Here is a 12,888-nt window from a genome sequence, read left to right as displayed (position 1 = left end):
CAAGGGGCTATGAGACATCAAATGCTTTGGACAAAGCTGTAAAACTGTATTTTGGGGGAAGAACCTTCTCACCCTGTTGTAACTTTCTTATTTGGCTCTAATAAAATATTATCTTATTGATTAAAAAATTGCTACCAATTACTTATCTCCTGTCCCTATACTGCATTTATTTGAGAGTGGTTTCTCTCTTTGTTTGGGTGTAGGTGGAATCCTTCGGTGGACATGCAATTGTGAAAAACCTTTTTGCTCGAACTATGTTCACATGGCCAAAGAAAAGGGGAAGACTTATGTGGAGATGCACTAGAGCGGCAACATTATGGACAGTTTGTGAAGAAAGGAATTCAAAATTATTCTTGGAAAAGGAAAGAAGCAAGGAAGGCATAATAGGAACAATTAAAATTAGGGTGGCTCATTGGCTCAAACCCTTGGAAACATTTTCTAATGTTTCAATTGATGATTTTCTCAGAAATTAGAAGGAAGTGGTGGCTTCTGCTTCAAACAAGATTGTCGTTATTTGTATTTGGTCTTCACCAGAAAGAGGGGTTTTCAAACTTACCTAGAAATATCAGGAATTGGAGGTGTACTTAGGGATGAAGAGGGGAAGATAATTGCTTTATGCTCAGGAGTGGCTGGGGAGGGAGACTCTCTTAGAGCAGAAGTTTTGGCAATGATGGAAGGAATTCAAAGGGTGAGGACACTAAACATTAGGGAATTAATTGTTGAGGGGGACTCACAATTGGTTGAGTATTGGTTACAAAGTGAGGAAATGAAGATGTGGATATACAATGAAAAGAAGAAATTCAGTTGGCTAACAAGAGACATGGAAGTAATTTTCAATGGTGTAAGCTAAGTGCTAACTCATTTGCAGATGCATTAGCCAAACAAGGGGTGGGGAGAGAGTAGAGAGATTCTTTTCTGGGCACAACTGTAAGTGAGGGGTTCTGTATTGGGGAGTGATAAGAGGTTTTATTTCTCAGTGCTTTTACACTGTATCTTTACTCTTTGTGCTATTCTACTCTCTTAATTTTTAATGAAATCATGCAGTTATTGATAAAAAAATCTTTGTATTTTATGGCATAAAATGTGTCCACATTGTTCCTTATCTGTAAAGAACATAGGCAATCTGTATTTTCAGTGGGAACTTTTTTAGGAGTTCGAATTTCTCAAAAGTGAACCATGATGTGACAACATGAGGCATGAATCAAAACTAATACAGACATGCTGATGAGGTTGCTGATTCATTGGCTGAGGCTGCAATTTCTCATTTTTCAGCTTTAATGTATTTCACACACTCAATTCTGTCACAACCTTTCTTCTCCTTTCAGAATCTCATTAATAAACTTAGAAGGAGGCTAACAACAATGTTTATTTAATATGTTGACCTCTCGGACTTCATCAAGCAACCTTCCTCATCATCCATTCTAGAAGTTTGTTGTTGTTGTTGCTTTTAGCCAGCAGGGACTTGCTCAAAGCATCCAGAGTGGCATCATCTGAATGCATCTTCTTGAGATGATTCTTTCTTTTTGAAGGAAGTAAATGATAAATATTCATAAATGTTATGGAAAAAGGATGTAAATGAGGGAATCTTTACTGTAGAAAAAAAACTATTGAGCTCCCATCCTACACAAAAGACAATAGGAAGGGAAAGAGATATCATCAACCGCGCAATTCTGATATCTTGGGGTCCATCTCAAAGATGTAGTAAATGAGTTCAAATTGTGTGTTTGAGATAATTACTGGTTTTCATGAGCCAGAGCCTATTCTTTTGCCCATCCGATTTCATTTACTGAGTTCACAAACTGAAAGCAAGTGAGGCTGCATTTTTTATTTTTTTTTGCAATTCTGGAACCCATAAGTAAAGCCATCATCTCATCCTTTGCAGTATTTGCATCGAGTGGACCATAACAGAACCAGATATGAGGGCTGGTTAAATGTATTAACATGCCTTTACTCGCACTACTAAATTTAGGCATTAGGCTTCTTCTTGCTGGGAGTTTGAAATCTGCTATCAATTGGTTCTTTAAGAGGCAAGTTTCCCCACCAAATTTAGGATAACTCTTTTTTTGTCCTTGGCTTGCAGAGTTTGGTCTTTCAATTCCTCTAGTTTATTTACTTATGCCTTCTTTTTAAACCCCTCATCTTGGGTTGTTCTCGTTGCATCATTTCATATTAAGGCTATTTGGGGTTGATGAGTTCCCCCTAATATTAGGGCTTTTTGTTGGGAGGTCTTTTTATGAAAATTAATACTTATGAATGTTGTGTAGCCTAACATTATGGGCTTGAGCCTTTTATGTTTATATTATGTTAGTTATATTTGTGTCTTCTTATTGGACTTAATGGGCTTGAATTTCTTTTGTATTTCTTATGTTTCTTACTGAATACTGACTACTAATCAGGGGCAGATTTGACATTGTAATCTCTATCTTAATGCCCTAATATAAATAACAGTTTGGGGGCTGGTTAGAGTGAGCCGCCCATTCCTTTCAAACCTTTCCTTCTTCACTGATACGATCTTTTCTATTGGTTCTGTTAGTGTCAACTAAAATAAGGGTAGAATAGTCATTTGGGTTTTATTAATATGGTGATGTGTCTTTTAGTTAAGTGCTGATGTGTCCCAACTTAAATAGGGGCATAATTGACATTTGATATTTATCTTAGTAAACTATATATCCTGGCCGACCTAAGAGAGAATGAGAACTATTCTCTTCTCTTGGGTTCGAACAGGTTTCTTCTCCTTCGTTGTCTCCTTCTCTTCTTCTCTCCCTCTCTCTCTTACTTCTTCTCTTTTACAACAATAACAGATCTGAAACAATTATCAAAAAAAAAAAAAAAACAATGACAGATCTGAAACTGACGAATATAAATCATCACATGGTATCAGAGCGCCAAGGTTAAGTCAGTCCAGATCTGTTCGTAATCTCTCAGTTTTCTTCCTCCTTTTTTTTTGGAGTTTCGTAAAAGGGCTGAAAAGGAGTTGCCGTATCTTCATTCTGGAGGTTTTAATGCATTCGGTTGGTTGTGAAGTTGTGGTTTCAGGTGATTGGTAGAGAACCCTCTAATCGATGGAACGAAGAGGGCTGCAACAGTAGGTTTCGTGGTAGGTTCAGATGTGTGGTTCAGATCAGTGGTGGGTCGAAGGTTTAGTATCAGTCGTATGGTGGTAGGTTCAGATGTGTGGTACTCTTGTCTGTGATGTGTTTGTGAGGTGCCGAAACTGACAATAGTGGGGGTTAACATTGCTGAAACCTGTGACAGTGTATGTTTTAGCAATGGTCAGTCATATGGTGGTGAGTGGTTAACTTGAGTGAAGTACAATGTTGTTGGAGTGCAGTGTAGTGATTACTGGGTAAGGCAGGTTGAAACGGAAAGAAAAAAGTTTTTTTTTACAGCCATGGGAGATAATGAACATAAGTTGGTTATGATCCCTCAAGACTACTTGAATGTACAAATGACCTCAATTAAATTGAATGGAGAAAATTACGTACCTTGGGCCAAATCTGTTGAAATGTTTCTCAGAGCCAAGAAGAAAGTAAAGCATATAAGAGAAGAAAACCCCCCAGTTGATTCCCAGGAGTATGGTGATTGGGAGCAAGAAGATGCACAGATTATGACTTGGCTATGGAACAGTATGGAACCTAAGATTAGTGTAAACTTCATGTTCTTAGACATAGCCAAGGAAACTTGGGATCATGCAAGGAAGCTTTATTCAGGGTAGGATAACACCACCAGAGTATATCAGGTCTATCAAGAGTATTTTAGTCTGCAACAGGGTAACCAGAGTCTTGAAGAGTATTATGCTAGTCTGAGAAATTTGAGGAATGAGTTGAGTGTGTATCACCCCCTTACACCTAATGTTAAAATTCAGCAACAACAGAGAGAGCAACTTGTTGTAACCAGATTTCTGGTGGGACTGAAGCCTGAGTATGAACTGGTGAGGGCTCAGATACTAGGTGGGTCTGCCCTATCCTCTCTCGAGGAGGTATTTGCCTGTCTTCGGAGTTCTGTTGGCTCTCTAGAGAACCCCACCATATCCGATAAGATTGCCGTTGTGGTGGCTAGAGGGGGTGGCCATGGTGGTGGAGGTGGATACATGTACAGTCGTGGTGGTGGGTGTGTTGGAGGTCGAGATTCAGGGGGAGCTCGTGGTAGAGGATGTAATCATGGTCCGAGAAAGTGTACATATTGTGGTATGGATGGGCACACTATTAATTTTTTGCTATGATCTACATGGCCCACCGTCTCCTAGGCAAATCATGTAGTGGCAAGTGGTGATATGGAACAAGGGAGTCAACAACCCGGTCAGACACCTTCACCTATAGATGCCTCCGGACAAGAGATGATGAGTATTTCACGTACTGAATATGAGCGATTGATTCAGGCTACTTCTTAGCTTGCCCACTTAGGTATGGCTTGGCTAGTATCCAAACCCTCCCACTGGATCATTGACTCTGGAGCTTCCGATCACATGACTGGGACTTCAGGTGTGTTCTCTTCACTTTCTTCATCCTCTACAACCCACACTGTCACCCTTGCTAATGGTTCCACTTCTTCCATAAGTGGTATTGGTGATGTTAAAACTGGTTCGTTATCTTTGTCTTCAGTTCTGTATGCACCCAAGTTTTTTTTTTTAATCTTATGTCTGTTAATAAATTGACCAAGTCTCTTAATTGCTCTATCACCTTTTACCCTTCATCTTGTGTATTTTAGGATCTCGAGACGGGGATGAAGATTGGAGGACATGAAGTTGGTGGACTGTATTACCTTGTTGGTGGTGGTGGTGGTTCTTCAACAGCTCTTCAGTCGTCTCTCACCCATCTCCAGTGGCATTGTAGACTTGGGCACCCGTCTCTTAAAACACTTAAACAATGTGAATTATTTTCTATTTTCCAAAAGTTTCATGCTGAAATCTGCACTCAATTTGGTATTCACATTAAGATCCTACGTTCCGATAATGGCTGAGAATATTTTTATACACCCTTTCAGCAATATTTAGAACAACATGGTATTATTCATCAAACCTCTTGCTGTTACACCCTCCAACAAAATGGGGTAGCTGAACGGAAAAATTATCATCTCTTAGAAACCGCTCGGTCCTTGTTGCACCATATGAATGTACCCGAACGTTTTTGGAGTGATGCTATGCTTATACCTTGCTTTCTTATTAACAGAATGCCTATGTCCATCTTTGATGGTCAGTCTCCCTTCTCTGTTCTGTTTCCTACGTTGTCTCCTTTTCCTCTTACTCCTTGGGTTTTTGGGTGTGTGTGCGTTGTTCATAATCTAGGTCCCGGACTGGACAAATTAGATGCACGATCTACGAAGTGTCTTTCTTGGCTATTCTAGGACCCAAAAAGGGTACAAGTGTTACAATCCTAGTTTTCGACATTGTTTTGTGTGTTCCGATGTTACCTTCTTTGAGTCGGTTCCGTTCTTTTCTAGGTCAGATGTCTCGTTCCCTTCTTTCCTTCCGCTTCCAGTTCTTGTTGCAGACCCTATTCCTCTTGTTCCAGCTGCGCCTAAGTCTTCACCTTTAGTGCCACTTCCTCCTACACAACCATCTATCCATCAAGTGTATACGCATTGACATGCACCGGCCCCTCCAGCTTCTTCACTGTCGACGGATCCAGAAGTGACTTCCACAACACCATCACCCCCCATTTTTGACTTTGACCTTTCCATTGCCCTGCGGAAAGGAAAATGTAGTTGTACCCTTCATCTTATCTCCAATTATGTTTCTGTTTCTCACCTATCTCCTTTCCATCGACAATTCGTTTCGTTGCTATCTTCTGTTTCTGTTCCTAAGGATGTCCAGGAAGCCCTTATCTCTCTGGGGTGGTGTTAGGCGATGGAAGAACTCTTCGCTCTACCTCATAATCATATGTGGGATCTCATCACTCTTCCCCTGGGTAAGCATACTGTAGGTTGTAAGTGGGTATATACGGTCAAGTATTTGCTTGATGGTAGTGTTGAGAGATTGTTGGTTGCCAAGGGTTATTCACAGTTATATAGTATTGACTACACAAAGACCTTCTCTCCTGTTGCCAAGATTGGTTCTGTTTGTGTTTTGATCTCCCTAGCTACTATACATGATTGGCCCTTGTTTCAGCTTGATATTAAGAATGCTTTTTTGCATGGTGATCTTCTTGAAGGGGTGTATATGGAGCAACCACCCAGGTTTGTTACTCAGGGGGAGGATGGTAAGGTGTGTAGGGTCAAGAAAGCTATTTATGGACTTAAACAGTCCCCTCGTGCTTGGTTTGGCAGATTCAGTGAAGTTGTAAAGAAGTTTGGCATGAAACAGTGTCAGGCTGACCATGCAATATTCAGCTATGACTCTGATCGCGGAAGATTTTGTTAGTGGTTTATGTTGATGATATTGTTATTACTGGCAGTGACAGGCCCGAGATTGACATGTTAAAAACATTTTTGCATGATCATTTTCAAACATAAAGACCTTGGCAAATTGAAATACTTCTTAGGAATAGAAGTGGCAAGGTCCAAGTATGGTATTGATTTGTACTAGAGGAAATATGTTCTTGATCTATTGGAGGAGACAGGCTTATTGGGTGCCAAACCAGCGGAAACACCCATGGAATTGAATGCCAAGTTGAACAGTGATACGAGTGAGGAGTTTGAAGATCCAGGAAGGTACAAAAGGTTGGTGGGCAAGCTAAACTATCTAACTATCACACGGCCAGATATCTCATTTGTAGTGAGTGGTGAGTCAATTTATGCAGAATCCTCGGGTTCCACATTGGGACGCGGTCCTAAGGATTGTAAGGTATTTGAAGGGAGCTCCTGGTCGTGGCTTGCTATATAAGAGTGGTGGAAATATTGAAATAGAGGGATATATAGATGCTGATTGGGTTGGATCTATATCTGACAGAAGGTCTACTATAGGTTATTATACTTTCCTTAGGGGTAACTTGGTGACATGGAAGAGCAAGAAGTAGTGCAGAAGCTGAATATAGAGCCATGGCATATACAACTTGTGAACTAGTGTGGCTGAGAAATCTCCTACAGGAGATGGGGTACTCGATTACCACTCCGATGAAGCTATATTGTGACAACCAAGTTGTAGTTCACGTATCCTCTAACCCAGTTTTTCACGAGAGAACAAAACACATAGAGGTTGATTCTCACTTTGTGAGAGAAAAGGTTCTTAGTGGAATGATAAGTGCAGCATATGTTAATACAGGGAGTCAATGGGCAGACTTGTTCACCAAAGGGTTGAGTCAGGCAAGAGTGGATTACATATGTAACAAGCTGGGACTATATGATATATACTCTCCAGTTTGAGGGGGAGTGTTAGTGTCAACTAAAATAAAGGTAGAATAGTCATTTGGGTTTTATTAATATGGTGATGTGTCTTTTAGTTAAGTGCTGATGTGTCCCAACTTAAATAGGGGCATAATTGACATTTGATATTTATCTTAATAAACTATATATCCTGGCCGACCTAAGAGAGAATGAGAACTATTCTCTTCTCTTGGGTTCGAACAAGTTTCTTCTCCTTCTCTTCTTTTATCCCTCTCTCTCTCTCTTACTTCTTCTCTTTTACAGCAATAACAGATCTGAAACCGACGAATATAAATCATCACAGGTTCATAATTAGATTTTTGCTGTCTCTTCTTTCTTGTTTCTCTTATTTCTGTTTTGGGTTGTTAAAGAAAACCTAGTTCTGCTTGTGGTGCTCTAAACCCTAGTTCTTTCCAAGGGTTTTCCCTTGGGAGAAGGTCCAAGGGAACCCAAAACAGTTTCGGTTATGTCCTACTAGGGCAAGACAAGCTGTGACTCTTTGAGTAGTTTTTGGACTACTAGAGTGACCTGTGTTAGGCAGGTTGAGACTGTGAACTGCAAGCATGTGCAGTTCAAGAGGCAGTTCAGACCACATTTGTGGGAAATTCATGTTCCTGTGCAGACTTCTACTGGATTGAAGTGAGTGATAGTTCTTTGACCTGTTACTTAAAGTGTTTAGAGGCTGAGTGGTAACAGGTTGCAAGCCAAGAAGTATCTTGCTGTTGCAGGAATTGCAGACCAGGCGTTCAATTAGTGTTGCAGCCCAAGTTTTTTCCTGTTCTTTCTCTAGCTGTCTATTGGGAATGATTTCCCAGCTTATAGGCCGTGAGATACTGATTGTGTCTGCTTTTTCTGTGTGAGTTTCAAGCCAGCAAGGATCCATTATGCCCTCAAACTTTAGTGAGGTAACTTCTAAAGAGAACTAGTCAAGTGGGGATTTCTTTATAGTGGAAACCCTAGTTTTCCTAGTCTTCAAATCACAAATGTGAAATTAGATAAATATAGCTTCAAAGAGTGGTCAATTTCAGCCGAGCGTCATTTCAACGGCTGTGGTGATGTCAATGGACAGGTTAAAGAACCAAAGATTGAAGAACCTACATATGAGATTTGGACAGAGAAAAATGCATTGGTTATGTTATGGTTGCTATCTTCCATAACACCAAAGATTGCTAGAACAGTTCAGCACTACCTAACAACCCATAAAATTTGTGAGAGTCTAACATGTTTACGGGCCTGTTCATTTGCTCTGATGTCTGATGTCTGAAAGTACAATAATTGTATTAAGAGGTATATTGGTAACGGTGAACTTTTCTTTCCTCTGAAGTCTGAATGTAGAGAATGTTGTTCTGAATTCTGAATTCTGAAAATTGTCATATATCCATTTTAACCCCATATGAGAATTTTTGTTTGTGTTTTGGGGGTATCATTGGAAAACAAAAAGTTGTAAGACTCTTCTTTAAGAGATAAGAGGAAACAGACACCCATTTTCCTCTTAAAGTTGTAAGATTCCTCTTAAGACGTAAGAGTTAAGAGGAAATGAACAGGCCTTTATGGACAATGGAAAAAGAATGCAAGAGTCTATAGACTGACACAAGACATTGCAGCCTTAAATGAAGGAAATTTGTTAGTTGCAACTTTGCCACTCTTGAGAGGTTTGGGAGGAACATGATCATCATTTGATTGGAAGAATTTTAATGACAAAGAAATGTACCAAAAACAAAGTGAAGAAGGGCGAGTGTTCAAATTCCTTGCCAGACTTCGCTCTTCCTATGATAGTATTAAATCTCAGATTTTGGGGAGAGATGAACTTCTTACTTTGCAGCATATATTCTATTTGGTTAGAAATGAGGAAATTTGGAGGAAAGAAATGAAGATAGAAGCCCCTACACAGTTGGGTGAACATTCAACCCTTGCTTCAGCCACTCAAAAAGGAGGGAATAATGAAGGCAACATACTCGCTATGCATTCAGGAACCATAGGTTTGGGGGACTCAACAAGGGATGAGTTGCGTGTAGTATGGTGTGGGTTAGAAAAAACAAAACTTCTAAATGCAGGAACATAATCATAGAAGGGTAGTCAAGGGTTATAACAAGGTAGCTGCAAAACAACAAGGAGGATCTTGGAAGTATGAAATATGTTAGGAGAAATTGAAGCTCTAAGGCTGGAATTGGGATCAAAGGGTGAATGGGTATACAGATTTGCAAACAGACTAGCCGATGGATTATCAAAACAGGGGGCTGAAAGAGAGCAAATGATTGAAGGGGATTCTAGGGTAGTGGTGGAATGGTTGAAGAATCTTGAGGATTTTGTATGGTGCTACAAGAATGAGTTAAAGAAATTCAAGTGGCCGACAAGGAATATGTCTGTAACAATACAGTGGGTGGGAAAATCAACTAATGCCTTCGCTATTGTTTTGGCAAAACAAGGGGCAAATAGGGAAGTCTTGTTCTGGGCTCAGCTAGTTTCTGTGTGTTCCGTTTGGAAAGGCAGTCACTTGTGCCTCTCCAAGGGACTTTTCATGTAATCTGTTTTTGAATTAATGACAATTTGATATTTTAACTATAAAAGAATGAGAGCAAATGATTTGGGGTATAGGATAGAAAAAAAAACTCCTAAACTGCAGGAAAATAAGCATGGAAGAGGACTCAAAGGTTGTAATGTGGCGAGAAGTTAGAGCTCTAATGCAGGATTTGGGATCAAAAGTCTAATGGGTATGCATGTTTGCAAACAGACTACAGATGGATTAACAAAACAAGGGGCTGAAAGGGAGCAAATATTTGGGGATCTAGTACCCTAAGGGGGAATTGTAGTTAGCTGAGGCTAGCTACTTCTATACTTGTAATTACACTTATACCCCCACCGGTTAATAAAATTTTAACGGTTACTGATAAAAAAACATATGAATTCAGATGTCCCTTTACATACTCCAATTTGGACTAGGCAACTGATTCAAAGCAACTTCTAATTGCTTTAAGACTGTTGTTAGAGTTGTTCTTTGTTTTGCTGTTAAGAGTGCTGTTCAGTCTAGGTGCTGTCAGCATGTTCTTTTCTTGTTTTAATTATTTTATTATTAGGGTGTTCCACCAGGGGCATGCTTGTAATTTTCTTTTCTATTAATTACTTCTTGCTATTATAAATAAGAAGTTGGGCACCGACAGCCAGAACTTTTTTGACTCTCAAACAGTTTTCTTTCTCTTTCGTTCTCCTCTTCCCTCTTCCCTCTTCTCTCCTCTCCTCTCTCTCTCTCTCTCTCTCTCTCTCTCCCAGAAAGAAAACTTAGTATCAGAGCTCAATTCTGGGCTATAGGGTTCCTTTCTCTCCTGAATCACATTCATTCCCAGTTTTTTCTTGATTTCTTGGACAGTGAAGGCAAGAAACCCTAATTGGACTGGTCAGACCACCCTGTTAGTGTTTTTTCTGGGTTCTTCCTTGGTCGTAGCACCAAGGTAACCCTAGTAGGAGGGGGCCGATGCTGTGAAGGTTTGCTTTTCCTTTGGCCGATGCTGTGAAGGCCTCTTCTCTGGGTTTTCACCTTTGTACAGGTGCTGTACCAGGGTGTGTGATCCCCTTCGTCATAGGTATGTGCTGTAATTGGTTGGTTTGTGGTCTTTTTTAATGGTTGGACTGTTGCTGGACTATTTCTGTGGTCTCTTTAATTGCTGGACTGATTTCGGCAGTGCATTTCTCATTTCAGAAGTAGAAGGTTTTGGTGTTTAGTACCCTGATTGTGACTGTGAGCGGTAATAGTTGGGTGGGGACTGGTCTTGTGCTCTTGTGGTTCTGTTTTTTGTAGTGTAGATCTTTTCCCTCAATGGCAAATGATGATTCTGCTTCATCCGGGGTTACATCATCCCATAGTATAGCTGATATGGGAGTTGAGAACATGATGTTTCCTATGCCAATTACCCCTTTAAATGGCCTAAGCTACCTTGAGTGGGCTAAAGGTGTAGAGCTTTATGTAACAATAAGGGGAAAAGCTAGTTACATAAATGGAAGAGTGAAAGAACCCAAGAGTGAGACAGTTGAGCATGATAGGTGGGACCAAGAAAATAGTATGGTGATGTTTTGGCTCCTTGCAACCATGGAACCTGTTGTGAAGAAGAACTTTATGTGGGCAGACGCTGCTAGTGAGATAATGGGAATAGGCCAAAACCATCTATTCTAAGCAAAGGCACTATGCCAAGATTTACCAATTACAAGTTGAATCCTCGACCTGTAAACAAGGGAACCGTAGTTTGTCAACCTATTATTCAACCCTTACATCAGTATGGAAGGAATTGGACCACTATCAGGCTATAGAATGGAAACGTGATGATGATGCTAAAGCCTATATTAAGCTGGTTTCTCAGAAGCGGGCTTTTATCTTCTTGTTGGGATTAAACCCTGTATATGAACCTCTTAGAGTTCAGATTTTAGGAAGTAAAGAGTTACCTTCAGTTCAAGAGGTGTATGCCCTTGTTCAGTTTGAGGAAAGTAGGCAGAGTGTGATGGTTAAAATTGAGGGGGAGCAACAGATGGCATTAGCTACAATGGGTGGTAATAATATGGGAAAGAAAAATGACTCCAAGAAAGTTCATGATAAGAACAAGTTGTTCTATACCCACTGCCAACGTTCAAGACATACACGTGACACGTGCTGGGAGCTCTGCGGGAATAAAATATTTTCTTAACCCCTATTTGCTAATGTTGTTCATTCATTCATTGCAATAAAATATCTTCTTAAAGGCAATGGAAGTTATAAAATCATTATTTTTTATGTGAGAAGTAAGAATTTCAGACCCTAACATAGACTTGTTCGGGCTTGCCTCGAGGGGCGTAGTACAAAGGCGACTCATAGAGTCAAGAATGCAATATGTTTTACATCACATTAACTACTTGAAGCAATGCAATTAAGGAGAAAAAGAGATTGTAGGTTTTACATGCTTGAAAATGCTTTATATGTTTGCTTTCATTTTTAAATTTTCATTTGAATACACTTTACATGTTATGTTTATGTATTTTAATTTTAGATAATAGGTTTTTTAAAACATTTATTTTAAAATTTAAGTTTATATTTTTTATTAACATTATGTTTAGTATTCTTTGATTTTTTTTTTTGCATTTTTTGGCTTTTTTTTTGAATTTTTAGTTTTTTTTTTTGTAATTTTGCGCCTTGCTTAAAAAGGCACGTGCCTTGCCTTACTCCTCAGGCTCAAATTGGCCCTTGTGCTTTTTTTGTGCCCTGTGCTTTTAAAACACTAGGTAAAGGGATGATCAAAGACTGTAGGTAAGCCTAGTTTTTGGATTTTTTGGTGGATTTGCAATCCCTTGTAGCTGGTCTAGGGTTTAACACCAAAATTAGAAAGAACTGGAGAAAGGTGGAGAGTTTTGATTTAGTAGGACTCTTTAATTCTGACCTAGGAAGTGGCGTTCTAGTTTTCCAAGGTTCCTTGAGTTTTTCTAAAATGGGTGGTTGAAGTCCCAGCCTTTTTGGAGGTCTTTAGAGGGAGCGGTAGCCTCTTTTCTCTCTTCTCCCGCTCCCACGGTAAAGGGAATCATTGGAGGGAGGTGTTTCTAGGGTACCAGGAAGGTGTTTGAGGTTTCTAAAGG

General features: G+C 39.8%; 1 protein-coding gene across 7 annotated transcripts in view; it reads left to right on the top strand.

Annotated features, from left to right (window-relative positions):
* The window catches only part of DUO3 (Homeodomain-like superfamily protein), a 64,113-nt gene that overhangs the window by 8,624 nt on the left and 42,601 nt on the right, over window positions 1-12,888 (top strand). The window contains exons 1-2 of one of the 7 annotated variants that reach the window (XM_019199047.2): window positions 2,906-4,481; window positions 4,708-4,867. The exons of 5 other annotated variants lie outside the window; for them this stretch is intronic. The gene's annotated coding sequence lies outside the window, so the exon portion shown is untranslated. Of the gene's footprint in view, window positions 1-1,882; window positions 2,028-2,905; window positions 4,482-4,707; window positions 4,868-12,888 lie in introns of those variants that run through there. One more of the 7 variants, XM_088903265.1, reaches the window with a different exon arrangement.

The sequence above is a fragment of the Nelumbo nucifera genome, chromosome 4 (genome assembly GCF_055504915.1).
Source record: "Nelumbo nucifera cultivar China Antique chromosome 4, China Antique-T2T, whole genome shotgun sequence".
Classification (NCBI taxonomy): domain Eukaryota; kingdom Viridiplantae; phylum Streptophyta; class Magnoliopsida; order Proteales; family Nelumbonaceae; genus Nelumbo; species Nelumbo nucifera.
Note: the sequence above shows the minus strand (reverse complement) of the source record. Positions and strands in the feature narration are given on the sequence as shown.